This window comes from Giraffa tippelskirchi, chromosome 7 (assembly GCF_054371585.1).
Source record: "Giraffa tippelskirchi isolate mGirTip1 chromosome 7, T2T-mGirTip1v1.2.pri, whole genome shotgun sequence".
Classification (NCBI taxonomy): domain Eukaryota; kingdom Metazoa; phylum Chordata; class Mammalia; order Artiodactyla; family Giraffidae; genus Giraffa; species Giraffa tippelskirchi.
The window spans coordinates 94703853-94712970 of record NC_137281.1 but is presented as its reverse complement, the minus strand read 5'-3'; the positions used below and the strand labels follow the sequence as shown (position 1 = coordinate 94712970).

The following is a 9118-nucleotide window of genomic DNA, read 5'->3' as shown; positions in this document are numbered from 1 at the left end:
ATCTAAACTCAAATTTTAACATATCCATTCCTTTTTCCTTTTATGCATTAAGTTGGGAGAATTTCTCCTGGCACTTAATTTTAGCATTTTAACTTTTCTAATGAGCTATTTTCTGTACAGTGTTATTTGCTTTTATGTACCTACCTTACCCCTGCTTTGTCACAGACAAGATGAGGAGAGGGTTTATAGTATGCATTTCTGTATACTCCATATTTTCCATAACAGGCATTCAAATATTTGAACTATTTGTGTCTGCCTAACTAACTGTTTATAATGGTTTGAATACAGCCAGATTCTCCCCCCTTTTAATTGGGTCCATTTATGTGGCATTTGCTCCGACATCAGAGGTCTATATTTTTATATGACAACAGATGTCATACCTGTTGTTTGACCTATTTTCTATTGGTCAAGTTTTATTTTCCTTTAAAATTTATTTCTGCTTCCTTTTATATAATATTTTTGTGGAGAAATATATGTACATACACATTTATATGAATATACCTGAATAAACATATGTCTCTATATACATTTAAGTTACAACTGCTAGGACTTCTTTGGATGATACATTTCTTTAATCTATGACAATGACTTGTGTTTAACTTTTTACATCCTGTCAGTATCTTGCTCAATACCAGACACATAGCTCTAAGTAAATGTTCAGTAGGCACTGAATGTTTAGTATGTTTTTTTTTTTTGAAGACTCAAAATATGGGACATTGATTTGTATGTTTGTGTATTAATTACAGAAGTTTTTTTGTCTTTCTGTGGTAACTAAAAATGTAACTGCTTTTCACTTCTTGATTAAATGTGACTTCCAAGTCACATATAAGGCAGGAGAAAAAGATTTAAATGTTTTGGGGAGGGAGACAACATTTCTCCTCAAACTGAGGAATCTGTAGAATGCCATATACAGTTATGAATTTGGAGTTATTCTGAAACTGGCAAACATCTGCATCTTCCACATCTGGGGCAGCATCTGTTCTGTGTTGATAGAAGAAAAAAGACAAGAAAATTGGGGTAAACACCACAGCACAATATCAAATTTTACAAATCTAACAAATATATTTATTTATTGTTGATCAAGTGGCCCGAGAAGTGGTGTGAGGCCCATACTAAGATGTTTGATAATTGCATTTCTCAACTCCCTTTAGAAAGTGCCATACTCTAGGCCTGGGAATAACAAGCTTTTGCATAACAGCACAGGGGCCTATAAATAAGAAACTCATTAAGCTACCTGTAGCAGGCCTCTACCCCAGCCCTGCACTGGCTTGGGGAGCTTAATGAGGTGATAATGAGGAGAAAATGGTTTAGCTCCTTTTGGCCTGGTTGGCGATGGGTAGGGAAATCCCAGTCTTCAGTGAAACAGCCACCATAGAGCCCAATTCATCATTCAGGGTCAGTCTATACCAGAAAAATAATTTGCTTCTAGGCCCTGAAGTTATCTGGCTTCCCTGTCTATGGAAACAAAGCAAGCTATTCATTCACATTTGAAGGGACTGTCCGAATAACACCAATAAAGGATGTTAAACTAGCTGGTCATTAGCATTTGAAGGGAATGGCCAAATAACACCAACAAAGGGTGTTAAACCAATCCACATTTGGGTGGGTGGAGCACTGTGCAATTCTAAGTGGATTAATGCCAGCATTATTTTCTCACTATGAGTCCAGCCTCCCAAGATTTCATATTCATTCATGGCTGGACCAAACCTTCTTGGCCAATCTCTCCCCTTCTTTTTCTCTATAAAGAAACTAAAGCAGTGCACTGGGATTGAGAATATAACATTTAGCATATTGGAAATGAGACAGATCAGATCACCACACTGTTGGTCATCCAGGCCACAATGCCAAATTCAGTAGCTATTCTATGGCAGTCCCAAAGAGGGGTTCAAAAAAACAGTTGATCAGTTTCATTTGATTTAAGGTTTTCTCAGTTATGTTAAATGCTACTGTTGATAATCCTCAAAGAAAAAAGAAAGGTAGATTCATAATCTCAAGAGGAAAGTATCTCAGTGTTACAATCAAAGCAGAAATTCTCTAAACTGTGTCCCTTAGGGGGGAAGGACATTCAATCTCTAATTGAAAGCAGCACAGAAAATTCAGGAAAAACATATAGCCGATTAATGTCAAGGTGTCATCATACTGTAAGTGCTACTACTACACTACCTGGTGGAAATGGGAAGATAATACACATATGCTACAGAGCTCAGTAATTTTACTTATGTTATTTGTTCTTAAAATATTTTTGTGGGTTATACAGTAAGAGCCTCATTTAGTAGATAAGAGCTGACATGCTCTTATAAGAAATTAAATAGCTTATCTTGCCTAAAATAAGTAGTAAGTGCTAGAGCCAAAATTCACACTCAGAGACCACTGTTTGCAGTAATAGCACAAAATTGGGGCCCAGAGAACCTAAAGACCTCAGCTGATAGGGCTAGTGATAATTCAGATATAACTTTCAAGTAGAGGGTTTCAAGGAAATTATGGCCTATTGCTACTGCTGCTAAGTCGCTTCAGTTGTGTCTGATTCTGTGCAACCCCATAGACAGCAGCCCACCAGGCTCCACCGTCCCTGGGATTCTCCAGGCAAGAGTACTGGAGTGGCCTATTAGACATATGAATTTATCTTAACCCTTTACCAAATCAACAACAAAGGATAAAATATACTGCCAGCTAATGGGAGAGAAAAAGGTAGCATTTGTGAATGATGCACAGTATATAACAAAGCAAAACATTACAAAGTTGAACTCATTATCCACTAGGGATGAGGGAAGGTAAGGTCAATGAGAAGCAAGTCAATTCATGCTGCAAAATGGGGTTGGGTGTGTAGGAGTTTGGCAGTAGGTGGAGGCAAGAGAGTTGTGAGCCAAGATACAAGACAAGGCTGAAACAAGAAGACTGATTTAATACCTGTTCAGCTCCCTGACACTCTCCTCTCCCCAGGTTAGAAAGCTTAGCAAATGTCCCCTCCTACAGCCTTCATCTCCACAATTTGTGGTCTGTTGGTCAGATTGATTCATAATGTCTACTTATAACCTTGAAACTCAGCAGGACCCCAAACTTCATTTTCCTCTTAAAACTAATTTCCCTTCTGAACTTTAACATTTTGGTGAATTTTACCATCATTTTTCTACTGGGATATTTTATTAATTTGTAGTAGATTTTGTGATATACTGATCTGAATCCTTGATTACGTATTCTTCCAGTTTGTGGTTTATCTTTTCATGTTTGTATTTAAATAAGCAAATTTAAAATCAAAGTATATTTATCAAGATTTATTTTTTAGTTAGCATCTGTGTGTATTTTTATGAAGAGAAAACCTTTGTAATTCTGAGTCTTTAAAGATACTCTCCTAAAGTTTACTCTAAAACTATGAAGTTTTGAATTGCACATTTAATTCTAATCTACTTGGAGCTTATTTTCTTATATTTTACTGTGTAAGCCTATATGTTGCTGTTTCTATATGGATTAACAATTGTCACAGCACCATTTAATAGAGTTGCTCATTTCCCCATGATCTGTAAAATCATTGTGGTACATCGTGTTTCCACAGATGCATATATCTGTTCGTGGTTGTTTTTCCCTCACATTTATCTATTCCTGCACTAGTACCATACTGCCCTACTTACCACAGCTTTATGATGAATTTTGGTGTCTGGCAGAGTAAGATCTCCTCATTTCTTCAGGAGGAGTTTCCCTTTCTTCAGTCTTAGTTCTTTCCTATATATTTTAGTATCTGTTTGTCACTATCCTATAAAAAATACCTGTTGGGGTTATGATCAAAATCACAAACTTTTTAGGCTTTTGTTTAATCAATGAAGCAGAAGTAGATGTTTTTCTGGAATTCTCTTGCTTTCTGTATGATCTGGAGAATGTTGGCAATTTGATCACTGATGCCTCTGCTTATCTTTCTTTTTTTCCCCTGGAGGATAATTGCTTTGCAATATTGTGCTGGCCTCTGCCATACATAAACATGAATCAGCCACAGATAGATATATGTCCTCTCCTTCCTTGACCCCTTTCCCATCCCATCCCCTCCACTAGGTTGTCACAGAACTCTGGGTTGAGCTTCCTGTGTCACACAGCAAATTCCCACTTGCTATTTTACATATGGTAATATATGTTTCCATACTATTATCTCAATTTGTCCCACCCTCTCCTTCCCCCATGGTGTCCATTAGTCTGTTCCCTATGTCTGCATCTCCATTGCTGCCCTGCAAACAGGTTCATCAGTGCCATCTTTCTAGATTCCATACACATGCATTAATATACAATATGTGTCTCTTTTTGACTTACTCTACTTTGTGTAATAGGCTCTAGGTTCATCCACCTCATTAGGACAGACTCAAATGCATTTTTTTATAGTTGAGTATATTCCATTGCACATATGTACACAATTTCTGTATCTCTTCATTTGTCAATGAACATCTAGGTTGCTTCCATGCCCTAGCTATTGTAAAAAGTGCTGCAATGAATGTTGGGGTACATATAGTTCTTTCAATTATGATTTTCTCAGGGTTTATGCCCAGTAGTGGGATTGTTGGGTCATCAGTTCAGTTCAGTCGCTCAGTCATGTATGACTCTTTGCAACCCCACGAACTGCAGCACGCCAGGTCTCCCTGTCCATCACCAACTCCCTGAGTCCACCCAAACCCATGTCCATTGAGTCAGTGATGCCATCCAGCCATCTCATCCTCTGTTGTCCCCTTCTCCTCCTGTCCTCAATCTTTCCCAGCATCAGGGTCTTTTCCAATGAGTCAGCTCTTCGCATCAGGTGGCCAGTGTATTGGAGTTTCAGCTTCAATGTCAGTCCTTCCAATGAACACCCAGGACTGATCTCCTTTAGGATGGACTGGTTGGATCTCCTTGCAGTCCAAGGGACCTTCAAGAGTCTTCTCCAACACCACAGTTCAAAAGCATCAATTCTTGTGTGCTCAGCTTTCTTCACCATCCAACTCTCATGTCCATACATGACCACTGGAAAAACCATAGCCTTGACTAGATGGACCTTTGTTGGCAAAGTAATGTCTCTGCTGTTTAATATGCTGTCTAGGTTGGTCATAACTTTCCTTCCAAGGAGTAAGTGTCTTTTAATTTCATGGCTGCAATCACCATCTGCAGTGATATTGGAGCCCCCCCAAATAAAGTCTGCCACTGTTTCTCCATCTATTTCCCATGAAGAGATGGGACCAGATGCCATGATATTAGTTTTCTGAATGTTGAGCTTTAAGCCAACTTTTTCACTCTCCTCTTCACTTTCATCAAGAGGCTCTTGAGTTCTTCTTCACTTTCTACCATAAGAGTGGTGTCATCTGCATATCTGAGGTTATTGATATTTCTCCTGGCAGTCTTGATTCCAGCTTGTGCTTCCTCCAGCCCAGCATTTCTCATGATGTATTCTGCATATAAGTTAAATAAGCAGGGTGACAATATACAGCCTTGACGTTCTCCTTTTCCTATTTGGAACCAGTCTGTTGTTCCATGTCCAGTTCTAACTGTTGCTTCCTGACCTGCATACAGGTTTCTCAAGAGGCAGGTCAGGTGGTCTGGTATTCCCATCTCCTTCAGAATTTTCCACAGTTGATTGTGATCCACACAGTCAAAGGCTTTGGCATAGTCAATAAAGCAGAAATAGATGTTTTTCTGGTACTCTCTTGCTTTTTTGATGACCCAGTGGATGTTGGCCATTTGATCTCTGGTTCCTCTGCCTATTCAAAAACTGGATTGAACATCTGGATATTTATGGTTCACATATTGCTGAAGCCTGGCTTGGAGAATTTTAAGCCTTACTTACTAGCATGTGAGATGAGTGCAATTGTGTGGCAAGTTGAGCATTCTTTGGCATTGTCTTTCTTTGGGATTGGAATGAAAACTGACCTTTTCTAGTCCTGTGGCCACTGCTGAGTTTTCAATATTTGCTGGCATATTGAATGCAGCACTTTCACAGCGTCATCATCTTTCAGAATTTGAAATAGCTCAACTGGAATTCCATCACCTCCACTATCTTTGTTCGTAGTGATGTTTCTTAAGGCCCACTTGACTTCACATTCCAGGATGTCTGGCTCTAGGTGAGTGATCACACCATCGTGATTATCTGGGTTGTGAAGAACTTTTTTGTACAATTTTTTGTGTATTCTTGCCACCTCTTCTTAATATCTTCTGCTTCTGTTAGGTCCCTACCATTTCTGTCCTTTATTGAGCCCATCTTTGCATGAAATGTTCCCTTGGTATCTTTAATTTTCTTGAAGAGATCTCTAGTCTTTCCCATTCTGTTGTTTTCCTCTATTTCTTTGCACTGATCTCTGAGGAAGGCTTTCTTATCTCTCCTTGCTGTTCTTTGGAACTCTGCATTCAAATGGGCATATCTTTCCTTTTCTCCTTTGCCTTTGGCTTCCTGTCTTTTCACAGGTATTTGTAAGGCCTCCTCAGACAGCCATTTTGCTTTTTTGCATTTCTTTTCCATGGGGATGGTCTTGATTCTTGTCTTGTGTACAATGTCACGAACCTCCACCCATATTCATCAGGCATTCTATTTCTCACTTTACTGTATAGTCATAAGGAATTTGATTTGGGTCATACCTGAATGATCTAGTGGTTTTCTCCACTTCTTCAATGTTAAGTCTGAATTTGGCAATAAGGAGTTCATGATCGGAACCACCGTCAGCTCCCGGTCTTGTTTTTGCTGACTGTATAGAGCTTCTCCATCTTTGGCTGCCAAGAATATAATCAATCTGATTTCGGTGTTGACCATCTGGTGATGTCCACGTGTAGAGTCTTCTCTTGTGTTGTTGGAAGAGGGTGTTTGCTATGACCAGTGCGTTCTCTTGGCAAAACTATTAGCCTTTGCCCTGCTTCATTCTGTACTCCAAGGCCAAATTTGCCTGTTACTCCAGGTGTTTCTTGACTTCCTACTTTTGCATTCCAGTCCCCTATAATGAAAAGGACATCTTTTTGGGTGTTAGTTCTAGAAGGTCTTGTAGGTCTTCATAGAACTGTTCAACTTCAGCTGCTTCATATACTAGTTCTATTCCTAGTTTTTTAAGGTATTTCCATACTGTTTTCCATAGCTGCTGTATCTTATTTTCATTCCCACTAACAGTACCCTTTATTATTGAGATTTTCTATCTGTATGTATTTTTCATAAAAGTCATCCATTTTTAAGACTTCTAGTTACCATCTGTTCTTTTTGTTGTACTTTGTAACTATTCTACTTTTTGCTATTGTGTACAAACTTACTGAGTTTTTATATAATCTTATATCTAGCAACCTTACTAATCCATCTGATCTTCCAAACATTGTTTTGTTTTGCATATCCTCTGTAGTTGTCTATATTGAGAAACTTTTTAATCAGTTGCTTATTGACTGTTCTGTTTCTTCCTTTTCCAAACCTTGTAATTTTTTTCCTCCTCTTATTATGTGGGCCAGAAACTCTAGGACAATGTTGGTAAAAATCAATGTTAGTGCTTATCCATCCTCAAAGTTATGATTATGTTTCATCATTAAGGTATTATTTGCCTAGTTTGCTAAAAGATTTTATTAAAACATTAATATTGAATTTCATAAGCTTCATTTTACCAACTAATAAAATCATTTTCTCTGACTCAATCCCCAGACAAGATGGCAAAGTAGTAGGACTTGAGTTCATCCTCTCATGCAAAATCACAATTAACTGAACATCTGAACAACTCTTGACAGAAAACCTACTGAAGGACAATACTACCCAACACAAAGAAGCCACAAGATGGTAGGAAGGACACATTCACGATACAATCAAATCCCATACATACTGAGTGGGTGATTGACAAACTGGAAAGTAATTATATCACAGAGGTTCTCCCACAGGAGTGAGAGCTCTGAGCCCTATGTCAGGATTCCCCAGTCTGGGAGTTTGGCATCAGGGAGAGGGACCTCCAGAGCATTTGACTTTGAAGGCCATTGGAGCTTGATCTCAGTAACTCCACAGGGCTGGGGGAAACAGAAAGGCCCCTCTTGGATGGTGAATATAAGATCTTATGTAGCTACTTCATACACAGCTGGGAAAAACCTACCTTCTGGTCTTGGAGGTTGTCCTTGGGAGGTAACAGTGGCTGTGGCTCACTGCAGGGACAAGGACACTGGTGGCAGAGGTTCCGGGAAGTACTCATTAGTGTGAGCTGTCCTGGAAATGGCCATTTTGACATCGCACCAACACCTGGCCCCACCCAACAGCCCAAATGTTCTCGTGCTGAGACACCTCAGGCAAAACAACCAATAGGGTGGGAACACCTGCCCCCCATCAGCAAGCGGACAGACTGCTTCAAGTATTTCTGAGCCCACAGCCACCTCTAAAAACAGTCCTGACCACCAATGAGCAGGCACCAGTCCCTCCCACTAGGAAACCCACATAAGCCTCTTAGAACAGCCTCATCCACCAGGGGGCAGGCACCAGAAGCAAGAAGAACTATAATCTTGAGCCTGTTCAGGACCATAAACACAGAAAGTTAGAAAAAAATGAGATGGCAGTGAAGTGTGTTCTAGATGAAGGAACAACATAAAACCCCAGAAAAACAATTGAATGAAGTGGATGGAGATAGGCAATCTACCTGAAAAATAATTCACACAAATGATACTAAGGATGAGCTAAGATCTCAGAAAAAGAATGAAGATAAAGACCAAGAAGATACAAGAAATATTGAACAGAGATAAACTCTACAATAACTGAAATGAAAAATAAACTAGAAGGAATCAATAGCAGAATAACTGAGGTAGAAGAAGAAATAAGTAACCTGAAAACAGAATGGCAGACACCACTGCCACAGAACAGGATAAAGACACAGTAATCAAACCATTATGGCCCAAAACAGAAATATAGATCAATGGAACTGTATAGAAAGCCTAGAAAGAAACCCATACACCTATGGTCAATTTATGACAAAGGAGGCAAGAATATATGATGGAGAAAAGACAATCTCTTCAATAAATGGTACTGGGAAAACTGGACAGCTACATGTAAAAGAATGAAATTAGAAGATTCTCTAATACATTTTGAGTTAACTTTTGTGTATGGTATTAAAGTCCAAAATGTAAGACTGGATATTATAAGATGGAGGAAAACATAGGCAGACCTCTCTGACATAAATGT

At 39.0% G+C, this 9118-nt stretch overlaps 1 long non-coding RNA gene across 4 annotated transcripts in view; it reads right to left on the bottom strand.

Moving 5' to 3' along the window:
* Positions 1-553: 553 nt before the first annotated feature.
* LOC145512748 (uncharacterized) overlaps positions 554-9118 on the bottom strand; it is a 630718-nt gene continuing 622153 nt past the window's right edge. For 2 of the 4 annotated variants that reach the window (XR_014058734.1, XR_014058735.1), the window contains one exon: positions 554-981. This is a non-coding gene — a long non-coding RNA (uncharacterized LOC145512748). The remainder of the gene's footprint in view (positions 982-9118) is intronic. The other 2 variants (XR_014058753.1, XR_014058750.1) reach the window with 1 other exon arrangement.